Source organism: Canis aureus, chromosome 23, assembly GCF_053574225.1.
Source record: "Canis aureus isolate CA01 chromosome 23, VMU_Caureus_v.1.0, whole genome shotgun sequence".
Classification (NCBI taxonomy): Eukaryota; Metazoa; Chordata; class Mammalia; order Carnivora; family Canidae; genus Canis; species Canis aureus.
Genome location: NC_135633.1, coordinates 14,420,480 through 14,443,440, shown reverse-complemented (window position 1 = coordinate 14,443,440; position 22,961 = coordinate 14,420,480). Strand labels below are relative to the sequence as shown.

General features: G+C 39.0%; 1 long non-coding RNA gene and 1 pseudogene across 9 annotated transcripts in view; both read right to left on the bottom strand.

Annotated features, from left to right (window-relative positions):
• Nucleotides 1-1,674: 1,674 nt before the first annotated feature.
• LOC144294643 (uncharacterized) overlaps nt 1,675-22,961 on the bottom strand; it is a 95,567-nt gene continuing 74,280 nt past the window's right edge. For 3 of the 9 annotated variants that reach the window (XR_013362004.1, XR_013362012.1, XR_013362011.1), the window contains 2 exons: nt 5,992-6,066; nt 1,675-1,797 (listed from right to left, as the gene is read on the bottom strand). This is a non-coding gene — a long non-coding RNA (uncharacterized LOC144294643). The other 6 variants (XR_013362005.1, XR_013362013.1, XR_013362007.1 and 3 more) reach the window with 4 other exon arrangements.
• On the bottom strand, nt 17,615-19,119 carry LOC144294642 (glyceraldehyde-3-phosphate dehydrogenase pseudogene; annotated as a pseudogene).

The window sequence follows — 22,961 nt, the reverse complement described above, 5'->3', positions numbered from 1 at the left end:
TACATTCTTCTCATATCCACTAGCAGCACCGTGCAGTGGAAATGCTCAGGACCTGAGTATGGAAGATGAGGGCAAAGATCGTAGCTCTGGCACCTATTAGTTGCATAACCCTAGATAAGTTGTTTTTATTACAAAGCCTTAATTTCCACATGAAAATAAATACAAACTATCCCTATATGATTACTACGAAGATCATACAGAGTAATGTATATCCACGCACTTTGCCTACTGCATACAGTCTTGATTAAAACTGTAATTAACAATAATAACGTTGTTTTCACAAATCCTTTTAAAGTGATGTAATTCCAATTTGGAACTTTCTGTGTCCTTTCTAAGCTGAATGCAGGGCATTTCAAACATCACAGAGCTAGCTGCTCTAAATGCTACACCTAGAATGCTATGGACTTCATCTTTCAACAGTGGAGAGAATCTTCAGTATTGTCTAACTCAACAAACTGTTCAGAAAAATGCTCAAATGGTGCAAAGAGAAGCATGAAGATGAGATTCTATATTCTCCCTGCAGGGAAATTCTCCAGATGTCTAGGGCACAAATAAAGTATTAAAAAAAGTCACTACGAAACTTAATTCCAAACATACTCATGTGGTTGGTTAGTTTATGAAATCAACTAGAAGGAAGATCACAATGGAAAGAGCAGTAGATGTAGAGTCAAAAGACCTGAGTTCAGATCTTAACATTACTAGGGCCACCAGATTCAGTAAACCATAAGGCATCAGTCAATAATAACATATTGTATAGTTAAAATTTTATTAAGGGGATCGATCTCATGTTAAATGTTCTTTACACAATTAAAAAAAGGAATTTTTAAAAAAGATTTATTTATTCATGAGTGACACAGAGAGAGAGAGAAAGAGAGAGAGAGAGGCAGAGACATAGGCAGAGGGAGAGGGAGAGGAGAAGCAGGCTCCATGCAGGGAGCCTGATGTGGGATTCAATTCCGGGACTCCAGGATCACGCCGTGGGCCAAAGGCAGACACTAAACTGCTGAGCCATCCAGGGATCCCCACAAAGAGGAATTTTTAAAATGCCACCAGGCACCCAGTTGGATTTGAACGATTTCTAATTACCTATGCATATGTACACTGAGATAAAAGAAGTGATATTTCTATTTTTTCACATTCAGCACATTTTATTACCAATAATGCATACTTATACTAAAAAATTATTTGTGTTTATCCAAAATAAATTACAAGTATTTAAATTACATACCCTTTTATTTATATTTCCTTGAGTATTGACTTTTTCTTACTTTTTCTTGTTTTGCAGAATTCTTTTTTTTTTTTTTTAGATTTTATTTATTTATTCATGAGAGACACAGGGAAGGAGAGAGGCAGAGACACAGGCAGACGGAGAAGCAGGCTCCTCGCAGGGACCCCGACATGGGACTCCATCCTGGGTCTCCAGGATCACGCCCTGGGCTAAAGGCAGCACTAAATCGTTGAGCCACCCGGGCTGTCCCGGTTTTGCAGAATTCTTGAATAAAGTTTCTTGCAGTTATAATTTATGCTCAAAATATATTGTAACATGGCTTCTAAATCCAAATTATTTTGTTCTTTCCTACCTTAAACATACAGTAAAGAGAAAACATACTCTACATTATCATACGTGCTGATATCCTAAACATGTACTGAAATAAACTCAACAACTCTGAGAACTGCTCTTCAATTTGATTTATTGAGGCATATAATACCATCCATCTTTCATGGCAGGAAACTGCTCTTCTACTCTTCAGGATTACATTTCATCTCTTGATCAGTGGCTTTTAAAATTGCTGTCCACTGACAGAAAACAAAACAAAACAAAACAAAAAAACAGCCAAAAAACATTGTCTTCAGTTAAAACTTCCTTCTTCATCTCTACATACACTGATTTCATATGTTCCCATGCTAGATGAGTATTTAGGAATATCTGTGTAAGACAATTCAATTTTAGCAACGGAGCACTTTATAACAGTTTGCTCTTTTTTAAAAAAAGATTTTATTTATTTATCCATGAGAGACAGAGAGAGAAAGAGAGAGGCAGAGACATAGCCAGAAGCAGGCTCCCTGCAAGTAGCCCAATGTGAGACTCAATCCCATAATCCTCGGGATCACGCCCTGAGCCGAAGGCAGATGCTCAACCTCTGAGCCACCCAGGTGTCCCAAGAGTTTGCTCTTTTTTCAATTTGCATAATCTTACTGTTAAAAAAATATTGACAACCACAAACAAGAAATAAGTAGGCTTCGCTCAATAGAGTATTTAAAAAGTTAAGCATTGGAGGAAACTTTTCTTCCAAAAGTACAATTTCAACACATTAAGTAAATGAGGATTCTCTTTGTTAAAGAGAGTCAGTGGTTTTTTAAATGTGGGAGAATTAAATACATGCCAACAGAATCAAAAGTAATTTAATCATTTAGTTTGAACAGAATAAATACTGAAGGTTAGGTGGTCATTTCTGTCCCAATTATGGTCCTGGGGCTGGCTGTCCATTTTAGCAGAAGCTGTGGATAGAGGTAACTTTCCTTAAAAGGAGCTCTGGACAAGGCAGGCAATAACATACAACTCTGTTTTATAGAATCCACTTGTGTATCAAAGTATTTGTTTTAAATAATTTGGGAGAAGGAGCATAACTACCCCCTCTTTAAGTGTAGAGTAGCTTCTTCCAAAGAATACAGGATAGAAAAGGGGAAAAGGAGTAGCTTTATAGTAGGGAAACCTGAAGAACACTACCTGTGATGAAGGTCAACATTAACAGCGTTAAGTCACATTGATAGAATTTACCCTTAATATTATGTGATGAAAATGCCATTTTACCTCTGTGATATTGCTCCCAAAAATCCATATCCCCAGTTTAATCATGAGAAAAACATGAGGCAAATTCTAATTGAGGGGAATCCTACAATACACCTGACAAGCATTCCTCAAAACTGTCAAGTCATCAAAACAAGAAAAGTCTGAGAAACTGTCACAGCCCAGAGGAGCCTAATGAGACATTATGACTAAATGTAATGTAGTGTCCTGGGTGGGATCCTGGATCAGAAAAAAGGAAGTTAGATAAAAACTACGGAAAAAATAATAGGCCATGGTCTTTAGTTAATTAAAACGTACTGATGTTGGCTTATTAATTATAACAAATTACCATACTAATGTAACATGTTAATACCATGTGTGTGTGAGGGGAATAGTAGAACTCTCTGTGCTGTCTGCTTAGATTTTCTGTAAATCTAAGACTTTTAAAAAATGAAGTCCATCATTTAAAAAATTCAAGGAGATACTAGCAGGATAAATTAGTGTAACTGTCAGCGAAAAAAAATGCTTATGAGTTGAATTGAGAATTAGACTACTTAATAGCAGAATTCAGAGCAAAAGATTTTTTTTAAAAGATTTTATTTATTCAAGACACACACATACACACACACACACACACACACACACACAGAGGCAGAGACACAGGCAGAGGGAGAAGCAGGCTCCTTAAGGGGAACCTGATGTGGGACTTAATCCCAGGACCCCAGGATCACAACCTGAGCCAAAGGCAGACACTCAACCACTGAGCCACCCAGGTGTCCCGAGAGTGAAAGATTTTTAAAAATCATCTGTCACTTTCCACAGCTCTTTACACTATACTTGTCTTATTTGGTTCTCACAGTATCTGAGGTAAATATTGTTTCTTTCTTTAAGTGAAGCTTAGACTTACAAAGTTACTGGTTCAAGTTTATTCAACTAGTGAGGGGACATAGCCAGAATTTACATCTGTGTCTCTTTCATCCATGGCTTTATCCTCGATGTCATATTACAGAGAATAAAGGTCAAAAGAATGTAAGCAGGAGGTGGGAGGATGGGTTAAATAGGTGATGGGGAATAAGGAGTGCATTATTGGGAGGAGCACTGAGTGTTGTATGGAAGTACTGAATCACGAAATTGTACACCTGAAACTAATATTACACTGTATGTTAACTAACTGGAAAGTAAATAAACACTTAAAAAAAATGAAAGCATGGAATTCAACCCAAAACATATCTGTTAAGGTCAAGGCCCTGTGTTGGAAGATTATAGAGATTATAGAGAAGGTCAGTCACAGACACTGACCTTGAGGAATATAACACTCTAGTTGGGGCGACAGAAAAATATGATTAATACTTGGTCCATTGGAGTGGAGGGGCAGATGTCGCTGTTTAACCTGTACACAACCTTATTCCTGTGGGTGCTAAGAAATTTCAAGGTCAGGCTCCTACACTTCTATGCAATCACTACAGATTGAAAGATTATTTTTTACCTGAGGGAGAACTGAAGGATTGTCATCTTGGTTTCTTTTCTGGTATAAATAAGATGACATACATAAATGATAAAGAGGACAATCTTCTATCTAGTATAAAGGTCTCTGCCTATAGTTTTTTAGCTGTAAATGTTTTCCTTGCCACTAAATAGTTTAGTTGACACTCTGATTCAGCTTGGATTCAGCAAAAGACTCCTATCTTTCATTAATCAGATTGCAATAATATTATAATAATTATAGGGCTCCTACTAGATGGCAGGAACTAGTCTAAGTGCTTTATACACATTATCTCTTTAATCTTTACAACAATCCTAAAGTGAGACTTTTTAACCTGTGTTCTGCAACTGAGAAATCTGAAACATAAATAAGTTTAAAACTTGTCCAGGGTTACCCAACTATAATGACAGAGGCACAATTTGAACAGAAGAAGATGATCCCATAACCGTCTTATAATAATTATGGTATATCGCCCATCTATTCACCCCTCCAACACACACATAGAGACATACACTAAAGCAGTATATTAAAATGTGTTTACTATATTATATACTATAATTTATATGTGAGGAAATGTAGTTTCTCTAACTTCTAAAATTATTTTGATCTTCTCAAGCTTCCCAAGAGCTAATTAGCAGGGGCGTAAAAATGCTCAGTTTCATTTAGTTTAAAAATGGGCTCAATTATGCACCATCAGCAAGTGGGTTTTATTTCTGGAATGCATAGATGGTTCAACATGCAAAAGTCAATGTACTCTACCACATTTACAGAATAAAAAGAAAAAAATACATGATGATCTCAAGTGGTGCAGAAAAAGCATTTAACAAAATTCAATATCCTTTCATGATAAAAACACTCAACAAACTAGGATTAAAAGGAAACCACCTCAGGGTGCCTGGGTGGTACAGTCCATTGGGCAACTGATTCTTGGTTTCAGCTCAGGTGGTGCTCTTAGGGTCGTGGGATCAAGCCCTGCACCCAGCTCCAAGCTGGATGTGGAGTCTGCTTGGGATTCTCTCTCCCTCTCCCTCTGCCCCTCTGGCTTGTGATCTCTCTCTCTTAAATAAATAAATAAAAAATCTTCAAAAAAAAAAAAAAGGAAAGAAAGGAAAGCACCTCAACATAATAAAAGCCATATATGAAAAACCCACAGGTGACATCATACTCAATAATGAAAGACTGAAAGCTTTTACTTTAAGATGAGAAACAAGATAAGGATGTTCACTTTCATCATTCCTATTCAACATAGTACTGGAAGTCCTAGTCAGAGCCATTAGGCAAACAAAAGAAATAAAGGCAGCATAATCAGACTGACAACATAATTAGACAGACAATGTAACCATGTTTGTAGAAAACTGTAAAGATCTCACACACACACACACATACAAAAACACATATAGTTAGAATTAATAGATTCAACATTGCAAGATACACAATCAACACACAAAAACCAGTTGCACTTATTTACACTCACAATGAACAATCCAAAAAGGAAATCAAGAAAACAATTTCATTTACAATAGCATTAAAAAAATAAAATATATAAGAATAAACTTAACCACGAAAGTGAAAGACTTGCATAGTGATAACTACAAAACAGTGTTGAAATTAAAGACACCAATAAATAGCAAGACATCCCATGGTCATGGATTGGAAGACTTAATATTGTTAAGATGTCAATAGTACCCAAAGCAATCTACAGATTCGATGCAATCCGTACCGAAAATTCAGTGATTTTTTTGCAGAAACCGTGCAGGAGAGCTTGGTTCTTGTCCCATGGAGTTGAAGAATGGACCTCACATACAAAGGAGAGTGAGTAAAGTGAGAGAAGTTTATTTAGCAAAGATACAGAGAAAGCTGTAAGAAGTGAGAGGGGTCCCTACAGAGTTGCCACTGGAGGATCTTTTTGGCTGGCCTTTTTATAGAAAACCTGACTAGGGAGCTTATGGACTTGAGATTTCTTGTGCTGTCTTGAGTGAATGACATATGACTATTTTGAGTCTCAGTGATTACTTGGTAGCCATCAAAGGAAGATACTCCCTAGTATTTTGGAGCCAGGGGGCCAGATTTACTTCCTTATCTCTGTTTTTGCTGCCTTGTCTCTGTTTTTGTTGCAATCTCAGTGTCCTTGAGATTTATGGGAGCCTGACCTTGGAGTCTCTTGGTGTCCTTGGGATTTATGGGATCCCAGAGATTTGTGGGAGCCTGACTCTAGGCTTTTCCCTTATCTTTCCCTTCCTAGCCCCATTTGTCCCTAATTCAAATGAAAAATCCTTCTAAAATTCATATGGACTCTCAACAGATCTTGAATAGCCAAAATAATTTTGAAAAAGAACACAGTTGCAAAACAATGCTTTTTTGTTCAAAGCTTACTATGGAGCTATGGTAATCAACACTGTGGTTATTGGTATAATAACAGATATGAAGACCAGTGGAATAGACTAGAGGACACAGAAATAAATCCTTCCATACATGGGCAAATGACTTTTGACAAGGGTTCCAAGACAATTCAATGGGGGAAAGGACAGTCTTTTCAACAAATGGTATTGGGAAAACTGGACATCCACATGCAAAAACCTGGAAGCTGGATCCTTACCTTATACTATATATAAACATTAACTCAAAGTGGATCAAATATCTAAACATAAAAGCTAAAACTTCTAGAATTCTTAGAAAACATAAGGGAAAGCTTCATGACATTGGATTTGGCAATGATTTCTTGAATATGACAACAAAAGCATCTAGGAATAGGACAGAGGGTGGAAAGAAAATTTTCTCAGAGGAGGCAACATTTTAGCTGGGTCTAGAGCAAGGAATTACATTACTTAACTGTTTTACGTGTATATTTTGTAACTACAGCTAGATCAAAAGCAATTCATGGAGGGTAGCCTGAAAGAATCATAGTTTCAGATTGAAAAGGATCATTAGAGATTATTTAAACCAATATCTTCTGGAGCCCTGGGTGGCTCAGTGGTTGAGTGCTTACCTTCAGCCCAGGGCGTGATCCTGGAGTCCCAGGATGGAGTCCCACATAAGGCTCCCTGCATGGGCCTGCTTCTCTCTTTCTGCCTGTGTCACTGCCTCTCTCCCTCCCTGTGTCTCTCATGAATAAATAAATAAAATCTTAAAAAAAAAAAATAACCCAGTATCTTCACAGTACTGCTATAGACTGAATGTCTTCAACAAATTCATATTTTGAGACCTATTTCCCAATGCAGTGGGGTTTGGAGGTGGGGCTTTTGGGAGGTAATTAGGGTATGAAGGTGGAGCCCTCCACGAATCAGATTAGTGCCTCTAGAAGGGGCACCAGAAATATCCCTTACCCCTTTCTGACATGCGGGGACATAGACAGAAGACAGCCATCTATGAGTCAGGAAGCTAGTTCAGAAATCAATTTCTGCTGTTTGTACGCCATCCAGTCTATGGTAGTTTGTTCCTGCAGCCCCAACAGACTAACACACTAACAAAGAAACTGGGGCTCTGAGAGGGGAAATAACTTGCTTCAAGTTCTTTTTTTCATTCTCTTCACAATTCTTTTTTGTTTTTTCATTCTCGGTCATAGACTTAAGAGGTCTACATCTCCTCAGATTGGACATATGAAATGATTTTTTTTAATACCAAAATGAAGACTTGGTGCCCCCTTCCCACTTGACTGAAGAAAGTGTTCTCACTTAATAGGCTCTCTTGCCTTGGTGGTTTTAACATCAAAGAAGTCTATGTGTTCCACAAATCCAACCCGATGGAATATGCTACCGAGTTAAGCTAATGGTCTTAGAATATTGCTTTTCTGTCCATAAGCAGGGTTATTCATTTTCCTGCCTGTCACATGCTGCAGTGTGGGGATTATCACCCATTCTTGAACACATGCTGCCATCACTCATCTGGCATGGGCAGTAAGAGAAGGAAATAAGCCCTTCCTTTAATTGAAAATGAACAGAAAGCAGAACAGAGAATCCAGTGTATGCCTCTTGCTGGGTGTAGCTGCTCAGAGTCTTCAGACCTAGCTTCAGACTCATCTGGTCAGGGTCCTAGAAGGATTCCGCATGGCTAGCTACTGTTCCACCACCATCTGGTCAATGCCATTTTATCTCTCATGAAAGAGAAGCCCTTGAGCATCTCGCTTGCCATGAAGTTGAAGTTCTACCTACCATGAAGCTTTTCAGGCCCATCACCCTAATCCTCATCTTCTATTCCAGAATCAACATCTTTCTGGCTGGCAGGAAGATTGGGAGTAGAAATATATACTTAATTCAGGAGAAACCCCTTCTACTATAGAGGTTGTAGTGCAGAATGGCCTACAAAAGTTCAGTCTCATTAGATCCAAAATATGTCAATATCAGCACCGTTTCGTTATTCCTTCAAATTATCTGTAGACACTGACAGACTGGTCCAGCCCAGTCTAGTTCCTTCCTCTCTATTGTTTTCCCCATTTCCAGATAATATTTGGAACTTCACATTTTGGTACATTTTTCAGATTTCCAGATCTCTGGGAGGAAAAACTCTTATTTCCACAATAGCAAACAATAAACAATTCAATCAAAGAAAAGAATAATTTTCCCTAAATAAGTACAAATTCTGCAGAATAGCACTGCCAAAACACATCAAAATTACATAATCAAAAAGAAAACTGAGCTCCTTCATGCAAAACATTTGCTTTCATGTCATTTCTATTTTCTCAAAAAGGAATAGATGGATATTTGGAATGTATGTATATTTCAAACACTTCAAGTGGTTTCCTTCAAATCAAATAAGGTCTTCCTTAAAGGCAAACAGGGCAAAACAAGTCTCCCATTTTTACAAAAAAAAAAAAAAAAAAAGAGAGAGAGAGAGAGAGAGAGAGGGAGAACTGCTTAAAGCTTGAAAATTACACACACCTGACTTCTATCCAGCAGTTTTTAAAATGTCTTAGGGCTCAAAAAAAAAAAAATTCTTGAGTAAATGAATAAATAGATGAATTAAACTGACTAACTCAAATGTTTATTGAATTCCTGTTATACACAAGCACTTAATTAGATAACGAGTATACCACTGGAAAATAAAACTGTACCTTACCTTCCTGGAATTTCAGCCTAGTGGAGAAGACAGGCAATAAATAAATGAACACTTAAATGTAAATTGGGATAAGCATCAAGGATAAACTGGACTAGTTCTCTCTTGATAGAGAATAAAGGTGTATGGTGAGGGGTATGTCTTTCCTTAAGGTAGTCTCCATACCCAATGTGGGGCTTGCATTCATGACCCTAAGACTTAGACTCTCATGCTCCACTAACTGAGCTAGCCAGGTGCTCCAAGGATAGCCTCTTAATTTTTTTAAAGATTTATTTGTTTATTTGTTTTGAGAGAGAGAGAGAGAGAGAGAGAACGAGTGGAGGGAGGGGCAGAGGGAGAAGAGACAGAGGAAACAATCTCAAGCAGATTCCCCACTGAGCGTGGAGCCTGACACAATGAGACCCATGAGATCATGACCTGAGCCAAAACCCAGAGTCAGCCACTTAACCAACTGAACCACCCAGGTGCCCCAGGGATACCCTCTTTAGATAAAATGTCAGAGAGGACTTCTTTAAGGCCGAATCATCTAAGCCTAAATTGAAAATTGAGATGGAGTCAGATGTACTAAGTCAGATGGCTAAGAGCCATGTGTGAGAAGGCTCTCCCCCTGCAGTATCTGCAGAACTGAAGACAGGCCAACTATGGTGCAGTTTAAAGATGGGGAAAAGAAAGAGAAGGGTGTGTTAATTCATGTAGGTCTTAACAGAATGCTGTCAGGGGTCTGGATTTTATGCAATTGAGGGAGCCAGACAGGATTTTAAATAGGGCTGGGGTGGGGATTGGACAGAGATATGACTAAGTTCACAATTTCAAACAATAACTCAGCTTGCAGTGTAGTGAATGGATAGGAAGTATGCAATGAATAGGATCTGAGAGATCACTTAGGAGGCTCTTGCAGGTGAGAGATGAGGGTGACTCAGGGCTGGGATGGTGATATGGAGATTTGATCTATAGGTGCAATCCCCTACAGAGGTGGTCTAGCGGAAAAGAGGTAAAAATCAAGGATGCCTGACTACTTGCTGCTCTTGTGTGAGGTACTTAAATAGTCTTCCGTCTTTGAATTTATATGCTATTGGGCTGATCTTTAGTGATATTGAATATGACCAAGAGCACATTTAAAAACCTGCAATTTCCCTGGCAGCTATCCCAAAACCACACAAAATGAAATTTGCATCCCTCACCCTTACAGGTCATTACATTGATCCTATTTGGCAGCGGGCCTATGTTCTTAGCGTGCTGGCACCAAAGTTTGAATAAATGAATTCTCTGTATCTTTTGCATCGCATCACTTAGCACTCTATTAACACACAGCTGCTGATTAACGAATTAAATGTTGAACTGAACTGAGAAAAATGAGATATCCTTGGAGTTAGCAGGTCTACCTTTCGAAAGCAGTTTCAGATTTTGTGAAGAGGCAAAAAGTCATTAGGAGCCAGATAAAAGAATAGCTCTACTTAATGGCAAGATGTGGCCATGAAATAGCGGGTGATTTTCTTGCATGGTTCCTAACTGAAAAGATAACTCCCAGAGAGCACCCTCAAACCCCTGAAACCACACACCAAGCCACACATTTACTCTCTCTTTGAGCACTTACAATACTTAAGGTAGCATCTGGGCGCTGGATATACAAAGTCACATAAAATATGGAACCCTGAGGAGGGTGAGGTGACCCCTTCTATATAAGGCTCCCACAGAAATCTATTCTTCTTCTACCAAAGCATGTGTCTCACCACATTAGTTTTTTTGTGTGTCTTGTGCTAAGCAAGGGTCATGTGCCGCATGAGCACAGAGGCATGGGTATTTTTTTCCTTCACCATTGTCTCTCTTGCCTGCCCCTAGCAGTTCCTGGTACCTGCTGGAGTGGGTGCTTGTGTTTGCCTACCCATCGTCTTCCCCCTTCTTAAATAAAGGAACCCTCTTTCCTATGAAGCATCCACTCCATATTTTTCACTTGACTCTGACCTCATGTGTATTGCAAAAGAGCTGCACACACCAGAGTTCTCCCTGAAGCTTTTCAGTTAAGAGATTTAAGGGGAAGATTCTCCTCTGGGGTTGGCCAAGCTGCAAATGAGTCTTGGCAGCCACCATGCCAGCCACATGGATGCTGCTGGTGCTTCACCCAGATCTCCTTCACCAGGGAGACTCAAACAATCCATCCTTATCCCACAACCCTTGACTGACTGGCAAGGGGGTGCAAAACCAGATCCCTTGCCTGAGGGTGGGGTATTAACTCTGGTGTGATTTAAGCTTCAGATTTCCCATGGGAAAAGGCTAAAACTAGTTTCCAGCTGAGACTCTGTTCTTGCTTAGCTTTATTCCCCTGGTTCCCTCACATACCTTTTCTTGAAAGCATTCCCTCAATAAATCACTTTCCTAAGAATCCTATCTCAGACTCTGTTTGTAGGGAACCCAAGCTAAACAGCCTGTATATAAGAAAGATGAAAACTAATAATCGTATTTGAATTCCTGGATCTTACCATGTTTTTCCTTGTAGTTTTTACTTAGGTGAGCTGATTTGTTTAAACTATTTGGATCTGAGAGTCTGTCAGTTGCATCTAAAGGAGTCCTGACATTTAGCAGCATTCTATAAATGTTTGTTGACTAAGTATATTGAATTATAAATTGGGTAAAATGGAAAATATATTTAATTTCCCTTAAGGATGGAATGGTGAGGGGTTATCTCTTTCTTTAAGGTAGGTGAGGATGAAAACATGGTGAGCTAGTTTATTTAAACTACTAGGATTGGGTTTCTGTCATTTCCATTTTAAAGAGTCCTGACATTCAGCATTCTATAAATATTTGTTGAATAAGTATATTGAATTAATAAGTAGCATGAAATGGAAATATAGATGATGATGCAATAAACTGCATTGAGTGTTTTGAGAAATGGTAATTTGCATTAATCACAGTCTATAAATATAAATAGTAAATCAGCAGGAAGGTGAGTAGTGGAGACATTCTAGGCCTAAGGAACTTTTGTAACAACAAAGATTTGGCAATGTGGAAGCAAAAGGTGTTTGGGAAAAGATTTGTCCTACATGGGTAGAGCACAAGAATGAAAAAAAAAAAAACCTACTTATTTTGTTGAAGCAGCAAGTCTATGAGTTGTATGGAGGGAAAGCAGATCATCACTGGTGTGTATTACCAAGCTTACGGGCTAATGCTGACAGGTGGGCTCCAAAAGAAGGTACAAGATGTACAAACAACATTCTGATATTTTGGGGATGTAACAGCAAAGGGATTGCAGCAAATGTAATCAAGCTGTGGCTGTTAGTCATGGTCACATGCAATCAGGGTAAAGATCTGCTGAGACCCATTGATTGTGACGTGTGTTCTTCACCCACATGGCAGGTCAGTATACACATGTCAGTCTCCTTGGTGTTATTTTGTTCTGATTTATTTCACCTGAGTGGTGCAAAAACTGGCCTGTACAGCAAAATAAATACATTTATTTTGATCATGCTAAGTCATCATCAAAGCTGCTGTTTTTTTTTTTTCAGAAAGCAATAAGTACTGAAAGTAGAGTATTTCATATTGATTGCTCATCATAATGCCTACTTTCACTATGTCTAATATGAACTTCCATTTACATAGCCAGATGTTTTTATGTGAGTTATTCTACGTAATCTTCACAACTTTCCAACAAAGTACAAAGTTTAAACTTTGCCATAGTCACCAGACTTTAAACCATGCCTTCTCTCTTCAAGTTCACACCTCTTTCTAATACCTGAAAATAGCCTCAAGGTGATTCCTATGGATATTCAATAAATATTTGCTAATTTGAGTTGAAATAGCACAGTTAATTCTTGGGTTTTATTCCTCTGTGCTCCTCAGGATAATGGCCTCCTTTGTCTGCCACCTCCTCAGTGCCCAGAAGACCAGACTTCTGGTAGTAGGCCCTCTTCCTCAGCTGCTCTTGTTGCTGGAAGAGCCTGAGCCTTATCCCACATGGTTTTTGAACATCTCATAGGCATTTTCAAAGTAATATGTCTAAAAGTGAATTCCTTGTACACCAGAAACTGATATATAACACTGTATATTAATGATGCTGGAATTGAAATGTAAAAACTTAATAAAGTTTTTTTAAAAAGGAATTCTTGATGATTTTTTGAAACCTACATAAACTCTAGTTGGCTCCCACTCTTCCCCATGTCAGCATCCCCCTCTATGCCACCCACCAGTGAGTTATTAATGTCAGAAATTTGAGTGTCAACCCGTTAATTTCACTTTCAAATTACATCTAGAATCTCTTTACTTCTGTTTACCTCCAATAGTACAGTCCTAGTCTAAGGCATCCACTAGTACCTTCACTAGTACCATCACTAGTATGATTTGTCTCTACTAGTACCATCCTCTTCTAAGGCCGACTCCTTTCATTTTGATAGTTGCAATAGCCTCCTAACTGGACTTCCTTTTTGTAATCCTTACACCCAATCCACTCTGCACATGTCAGCCAGATTGAGCTTTTAAAAACGTAAATCAGATCACAACATTCTTTGGTTTAAAATTGTTTAAGACTTCCAACTGCACTTTGGATAAATCAGTGCTCAAGTAACCTACAATGCCCTGCATATATTGCCTGCTTATCTCCCCAGTATCACTGTCCTCTTTGCTCAGTGGTCATATTGGCTTTTCGTTAGTTCTTAGGGTACACTGAACTCTTTCCTGCCATAGGGACTTTGCTGTTACAATTTTTCTGCTTGGAATGCTCTTATTTTTATGGAGTTTTTAAAGAAGATTTTATTTATTTGAAATAAAGAAAGAGAGAGAGAGAAGGAGGGAGAGAGCACGAACGGGGAGAGGGGGAGGGGCAGAGGGAAAGGGAGAAGTGGATTTCCATGATGTGGGGCTCTATCCCAGGACCCCGGGATCATGACCTGAGCCAAAGGCAGATGTTTAACTGACTGAGCCTACCCAGGTGCTCCATGCTTAGAATGCTCTTGATGAGGCTAGTTCTCCCTATTCTTCATGACTTGACACACATTAACTCCTCAAGGAAGTTTTCCATAAAATCCCTAAAATAGTAGTTGTCTCTGATATTCTCAATTATGTCACATTATCCTTTTCTTTACAGCAATCTACAATTATTTGCTGTAATTATTTTATTATTTGTGAAATTCCTTCTTATATATATTCTGTGTAAGAAAGTAAACTTCATGAAAGCTGTGACATTGTTTAGTCTTGGGTATATCACTAATTCTTGGCACACTGTAGGCCCTGAATAAATATTCTTTTTTTTTTTTAAAGATTTTATTTATTTATTCATGAGAGAGACAGAGAGAGGCAGAGATACAGGCAGAGGGAGAAGCAGGATCCCCGCAAGGAGCCCTGTGTGGGACTCAATCCCAGACCCCAGGATCATGCCTTGAGCCAAAGGCAGACAGACACTCAACCATTGAGCAACCCAGATGTCCCTGAATAAGTATTCTTTAAATGAACAAAAGATTGAGTGATCTCCCATCTAATTGAGAAGGCTATAGGAGCCACTATTTATTCCTGCCTTCATGTCACTCAGGTGGCCACTCACCTAACCTAGGTCAGAGAAAAAGTATAGAAGTTTGAGAACTATACAAAAGGAATCAACCTATCAGCCTTGCTGTAGTGGAAACATTAGGGGATGTGGGGTCAAAAGAATTATATTCTAATTTGAGAAAGTTACCTAACCTTTTTGAGCCTCAGTTCTTCACGTATAAGAAGAGGGATCAGCTTGCATAGCGTATAGTCTTATTATCTTGTATCCACAATGCCCGACACATAACAAATGCTAAAAATATGAGTGTATGTAATAAAATCATCATACTACCTTATAGGATTTTTGTGAGGATTAAATGAGATATTGAACTATGGGGTTTATTATAAATGCTTCTTAAATGCTTATCTCAGAACACGTAGTTGAAAGAAAGTTAAAGTTGCTTTCTTATTCAAAGCAACTCTGAAAAAGAACAAAGTTGGAGAACTCACATTTCAGGATTTCAAAAGTTAGTGAAGTTTGAGAACTTCACTATAGTAATCAAGTCACCGCAGTACTGGTGTTAGTCTAGACATCAGATAAATGGAATAGGATTGAGAGTTCAGAAATAAACCATTACATTTTTGGTCAGTATCTTTTTTTAAATTTGAGATATTGAGATAAAATATCATAGCATAAACTTTACCATCTGAATCATTTTTAACTGTACATCCAGTGATGTTAAATGCATTCATAATGTTGCATAACCATCCCTACCATTCACTTTCATAACTTGTAAGCTGGTAAAACTAAAACCCTATACTTATTAAACAATAACTCCCCATTCCCTCTCCTCAGCTCCTGACAAACACAATTCTACTTTCTGTCTCTGTAACTTTGACTACTCTAAATATGTGTCTCATATAAATAGAAATAAACAGTATTTGTCTTTTTGTGACTGACTCATTTCACTTAGCATAATGTCCTCAAGGTTTATCCATGATGTAGCATATGTCAGAATCTCCTTCTTTTTTAAGGCTGAATAATATATTCCATTGTATGTTTATACCACATTTTGCTATTCCATTCATGTGCTGATGGACACTTGGATTGCTTCCATGTTTTAATTACCATGAATAACATTGCTATGAACATGAGTGTAAAAATATGTTTGAGTCCCTGCTTCCAATTTTTTTTGGTATATATCCAGATGTGGAATGCTGGATCATTAGTAATTGCTTTTTTAATTTTTTGAGGAACTGCCATCTCTTTTCCATAGAAGCTGTGCCATTTTACATTCCTAATAACGTTGCACAAGGGTTTCAATTTTTCCACATCTTGACACTTGCTATTTTATGTTTTTTAGATGGTAGCCATCCTAACAGATGTGAGGTGGTATCTCATTATAATTTTGATTTGCATTTCCTTAATGATTAGTGATATTGAGCATCTTTTCATGTGCTTCTTGATGACTTGCACATCTTGAGAAATATCTAAATCTTTTGTCTAGTTTTTCATCAAGTTGTATTTGTTGTTGCTGAATTTTAGGAGTTCTCTATATATTATGGATATTAATCACTTTTCATATATATGATTTGCAAATTTTTCTTCAGTTCTGTGAGTTGTTGCCTTTTTACTCTGCTGATAATGTCTTTTGATGCACAAAATAAAAAATTTTCCATGAAGTCTAATTTGTCTATTTTCTAGGTTGTTGCCCATGCTTTTGGTGTCATATCCAGGAAATCACTGCCAAATCCAATGCTGTGTAACATTTGTTGCATATTTTCTTATAAAAATTTTATACTTTTAGATCTCACATTTAAGTCTTCTTTCCATTTTGAGTTAATTTTTATATATGATGTTTGTTAAAGAGCCATTCATGCTTTTGCATGTGATTATCTAGCTTTTCCAACACCATTTGTTGAAAAGACTGTTTTTTCTCCATCAAATTGTGTTGATACCCTTGTCAAAATTGTTTGACCATACAAACAAGAGTTTATGTATGGGCTCTCTATTTTTTAAAAAAGATTTTAAAAATTTATTCATGAGAGACACACAGAGAGAGAGGCAGAGGGAGAAGCAAGCTCCACGCAGGGACCCCAATGTGGGATTCAATCCTGGGACTCCAAGATCACACCCCGAGCTGAAAGCAAGTGCTCAACTGCTGAGCCACCCAGGCGTCCTCATGGGCTATTTCATTCAATTGGTCTACACTGTCTTTATGCCAGTACCACACTGTTTATGGTCAGTTGATTTTAGACAATCCAATGGAGAAAGAGTGATATTTTCCACAACTGATGTTGGGACAACTGGATATCCACATACAAAAGAATGCCGTTGGATTCCTGCCCACACCATATATAAAATTTAACTCAAAATGGATCAAAGATCTAAATGTAACAACTAAAACCACAACGCTATTAGAAAACAACATAGGTATAAATCTCTGTGACCTTGTATCAGACAATGGTTTCTTAAATATGATGCCAAAAGCACAAGCAACCAAAGAAAAAAAGATAAATTGGGCTTCACCAAAGCTAAAAACTTTTGTGCCAAAGGATACTGTCAAGAAAAGAAAATTCAAAGAATAGAAGAAAATATTTACAAGTTATATATTAGATAAGAGAGTTCTATTCAGAATATTTAAAGAAATCTTAAAATTCAACAACAAAAAACCCAAACAACCCAATTTTAAAATAGGCAAAGGATTTTATTAGACATTTCTCCAAGGAGATGTACAAATGGCTAAAAAGCACATGAAAGTATGCTCAACATCATTAGTCATCAGGGAAATGCAAATGAAAACCACAATTAGATATTACTTCTCATTAGAATGACTAAAAAAATACAGACATTAATAAGAGTTGGGGGAAAACTACAACAAATAACACAGAAAATTATTTAAGATATATGCAAAAATGAAAGAAAAATGTTAGCAAGGATGTGGAGAAACTAGATTCTCATACCTTGTTAGTAGTAAAGGGGGGGCAGCCACTTTGGAAAACAATTTTATATTTCCTCCATTTTTTGGGGGGGTACAGTATACTTTATTGATGGTACATGACAAGGTAGGGCTCCCCAAACCCCTCCCCTTCTTCGGGTTCTAGGATGTAAATTGGAGGTCAGGAGATTCTCAGTGTGTTGGGGGATTAAGTTGGGGCAGGGACTCCCCAGCAGCTGAGGGCCTCTCTCTTCCTCTTGTTCTTGCTGGGGCTGGTGGTCCAGGAGGCTCTTACTCCTTGGAAGCCATGTGGACCATGAGGTCCACCACCTGGTTGCTGTAGCCGAATTCATTGTTATACCAGGAAATGAGCTTGACAAAGTGGTCATTGAGGGCAATGCCAGCCCCGGCGTAGAAGGTGGAAGAGTGGCTGTCACTTTTGAAGTCACAGGAGACAACCTGGTCCTCAGTGTAGCCCAGGATGCCCTTGAGGGGGCCCTCCGATGCCTGCTTCACTACCTTCTTGATGTCGTCATATTTGGTAGCTTTCTCCAGGCGGCAGGTCAGATCCACAACTGACACATTGTGGGTGGGGACACGGAAGGCGATGCCAGTGAGCTTCCCGTTCAGCTCAGGAATGACCTTGCCCACAGCCTTGGCGGCACCAGTGGAAGCAGGGATGATGTTCTGGGCAGCCCCTCGGCCGTCACGCCACAGCTTCCCAGAGGGGCCGTCCACGGTCTTCTGGGTGGCAGTGATGGCATGGACGGTGGTCATGAGGCCCTCCACGATGCTGAAGTGGTCATGGATGACTTTGGCTAGAGGAGCCAAGCAGTTGGTGGTGCAGGAGGCATTGCTGACAATCTTGAGGGAGTTGTCATACTTCTCATGGTTCACGCCCATCACAAACATGGGGGCATCAGCAGAAGGAGCAGAGATGATGACCCTCTTGGCCCCACCCTTCAAGTGAGCCCCAGCCTTCTCCATGGTGGTGAAGACCCCAGTGGACTCCACAACATACTCAGCACCAGCATCACCCCATTTGATGTTGGCGGGATCTCGCTCCTGGAAGATGGAGATGGACTTCCCGTTGATGACAAGTTTCCCGTTCTCAGCCTTGACTGTGCCGTGTAATTTGCCGTGGGTAGAATCATACTGGAACATGTACACCATGTAGTTGAGGTCAATGAAGGGGTCATTGATGGCGACAATATCCACTTTGCCAGAGTTAAAAGCAGCCCTGGTGACCAGGCGCCCAATACGGCCAAATCCATTCACTCCGACCTTCACCATCGTGTCTCGGGGACGTGGCTGGCACTGCACCAGAGGATGCGGCTGTCTGTCCAACGGGGAGGAGCAGAGAGCCTATTTCCTCCATTTTTAAATATAGAGTTACCATCTGACCCAGCAATTCCACTTCTAGGTATGTACCTACAAGATGTCCACAGAAAACCTGTACACAAATGTTCATAACAGTGTTATTCATAAAAACTAAAAACTGGAAATGACCTGCATATTCATCAACTGATGAATGAATAAAGAACATGTGGCATATTCACACAGTAGAATGTTATTCAGTAATTGAAAAGGAACAAAGTACAGTATAGTACTACAACATAATGATCCTTGAAAACATTATGCTCAGTGAAAAAAGCTAGAAATAAAACACCAAATAGTGCACGATTCCTTTTATATGAAATGTCCACAATAGGTAAATTCATTGAGACAGAATGTAGATTAATGGTTCCCAGGTGCTAGCAAAGGGGGAAATGACTGCTAGTGGGCATAGGGTTTCTTTATGGGGTAATGAAAATATTACACAGTGGTGATAGTTGCACAACTCTAAATATGCTAAAAAACACTGGATTGTATACTTTAAAAGGGTGAATTTTGTGTTATGTGAAATACACCTCAACCAAGCCATTTTATTTTATTTTATTTTTTAAAGATTTTATTTATTTATTCATGAGAGACACAGAGAGAGAGAAGCAGAGACATAGGCAGAGGGAGAAGCACCAGGATCATGCCCTGAGCCAAAAGCAGACATTCAACCACTGAGCCACTCAGGCATCTCTCAACCAAGCCATTTTAAAAAGAACAGGGGTCCCTGGGTGGCTCAGTGGTTTAGTGCCTGTCTTTGGCCCAGGGTGCGATCCTGGAGTCCTGGGATCGAGTCCCGCGTCGGGCTCCTGGCATGGGGCCTGCTTCTCCCTCTGCCTGTGTCTCTGCCTCTCTTTCTCTCTCTGTGTGTGTCTATCATGAACAAATAAATAAATAAATCTTTAAAATAAATAAATAGAAAAGAATATTTTCCTAAAGATCTCATTTTAAATGTGAAGAAATTGAGGTCTGAAGAATCTGAATGTTTATGGGACGCCTGGGTGGCTCAGAGGTTGAGCAACTGCCTCTGGCTCAGGGAGTGATCCTGGAGTCCTGGGATCGAGTCCCACATGGGGCTCCCTGCATGGAGTCTGCTTCTCCCTCTGCCTATGTGTCTGCCCCCCTCTTTCTCTGTGTCTCTCGTGAATAAATAAGTAAAAAATCTTAAAAATAAAAAGAATTTGAATGCTTACATATATATCAGTGGTTTTCTCTTCAGTGGACACTGCTGTGAAATTACAAAGGCAAGCCACTGGCTGGGAGAAAATATTTGAAAAAATATATATGATAGGGACATTTCTCCAGAATATGCAAAGTATTCAGTAATAAGAGAAACAGCTCAATTTAAGAAATTAAAGATATCTTCTTGGACTGGGACACTTGGGTGGCTCAGGGGTTGAGCATCTTTTTTCAGCTCAGGGCGTGATCCCAGGATTGAATCCCACATTGGGTTCCCCGCAGGGAGCCTGCTTCTCCCTCTGCCTGTGTCTCCGCCTCTCTCTGTGTGTATCTCACGAATAAATAAATAAAATCTTAAAAAAAAAAAAGATATCTTCGGGGCAGCCAGGGTGGCTCAGCAGTTTAAGCGCCTGCCTTCAGCCCAGGGCATGATCCTGGTGTCCCGGGATCGAGTCCCATGTCGGGCTCCCTACGTGGAGCCTGCTTCTCCCTCTGCCTGTGTCTCTGCCTCTCTCTCTCTCTCTCTCTCTCTCTATCATGAATAAATAAATAAAATATTAAAAAAAAGATATCTTCTTTGACCAAAAAAGATAGATGGAGGGCAAAAAAATAGAAGGAAAGATGCTCAAAATCATTTTGATTAGGGAAATGCAAATTCAAGCCACTATTGTGTACTTCGACATATCCACTAGAATGACTAAAATGAAAGACTGACAATACCGAGTATTGTAAAGTAAGTGGAACAACTGGAACTCTACTTTGCCAACTAGAGTATGAGAAATTAGATTGCCACTTCAGAGAAGTTTGCAGTACCTTATAGAATTAAATATGCACTTAGCATCTAATCTAGCAATCCCACTTATAAGTATTTACCCAGGAGAAATGAAAACATATGTTCACTCAAAGACTTGTAGATGAGTATTCACAGTGTCACTGATCCATCTATCACAACCACTAATTCAGGAAACCAATAGATAAGCAAGCCTTGGCACTGCCACGGCCAAGTGCTCCCTCCCAGGAAATCCCAAAGGGAGCTGGACAAGTTGAAAGCATAGCTCCTAACTGGGTTTGCTAACACTGTTGCCAAACAAACTCTGATAAACTCATTACAAGAGAAGCCAATAACTCACGAAAGGAGGGTTTGGAAAAGAAAAAAGAAGAAATTTATCTCAAATGTCAGCAGCCGGGGGAGAGGTGATAGGCTCAAGCCTTAACAACTGACTTGTCTGTGGGCAAGATGGATATCTAGAGTTTTATAAGGTGAGGAAGGATGAGCAAGACAGAAGGCAGAGAGCATAGGATCATGGGTGAAGGTTGGTAGGTGTTCAGCCCATGATCATGGGCAGGGAAGGGGAAGTGTGGGATGTGGTCTTTTAGGCATTCCATGACTCTCAGGGCTTTTCTTTTAAAAAATTTTTTATTTATTTATGATAGTCACAGAGAGAGAGAGGCAGAGACAAAGGCAGAAGCAGGCTCCATGCACCGGGAGCCCAATATGGGATTCGATCCCGGGTCTCCAGGATCGTGCCCTGGGCCAAGGGCAGGCGCCAAACCGCTGCGCCACCCAGGGATCCCTCTCAGGGCTTTTCTGGTCTAGTCATTTGACTAGAATAGAATGTTCTGGTCATTTAAAAACATCTTCATCAATGACTCAAAAAAGTGCAATAAGAGATATAAGCACACTGTGTTTTATTTAGAGCATGCATTAAGCTGTGTGCCTAATTCTGGTATTAATTGCTGGGGTCTATAGCTGAGCCAGAGGGCTCACTGATAATAGTAGACTTATTGATAAAAATTTTAAAAATAAACCTCAGAACAATCTAAATATTCAACTGACAGAAGAAAATCGTCATATATTCATGCAATGGCATGCTATTTAGCAATAAATAAACAAATTAATGATACATGTTGATGAATTTCAAAAACATTATGTTAAATGAAAGAAGCCAAACATAAAGTTTTTGGAAAGACATAAATTTTTTGAAAATTGTAGTGAAAAAAATCCGATCTGTGTTTTTCAAGGGCCAGGAATAAAGGAAGGAGATTGCCTACAAAGGGGCTGGAAGGAACACTTGTGATGATGGAAATGAAGTGTTCTATATCATGATGATGGTGGTGGTTACAGTATATATTTTTCAGAACTCATCAAATTACACCTAAAAATGGTTAACTGTATATGCAAATGATATCTCATTAAAGCTGATTTTTAAAAAGACCATTTTTCAAAAACTTCATTTAAAGATGAAAAAGTTGAGCTCTAAAGGTAAGTGATCACAAAGGTAGTGGAAGTTAGAAATCCATCCAGCATTAGGAGTCTTTGACTCCTTATCTAAGGCCATTTGCATTATAACTTGTACCTTAGTTTTAGAAAGAAAAGCATCAAGTGTACTTTCATTTATTTAGGTTTCCCCTCTCTACTGCTTGCTAGATCTTCTTGGGAATGCAGTAAATGAATATATTTTGAGTTTTTTCTTCTATATAGCCCAACCTGGGATCAAACCTTTTGATAATAAATAATATTGGAGTCCTCAATTGAATGACAGGTTGTCTCAGTTTCTAAATACCATTAGTAAAAGGGGTCTAATAATTTCCTGTCAGCTTTTTAACAGACTAAGGAAAATTAAGAATGCCGGACAGAAATAACGGTGTTATTTCCAGGTTTGCCGCTTGTTTTGTATTACTCTATTGCTTC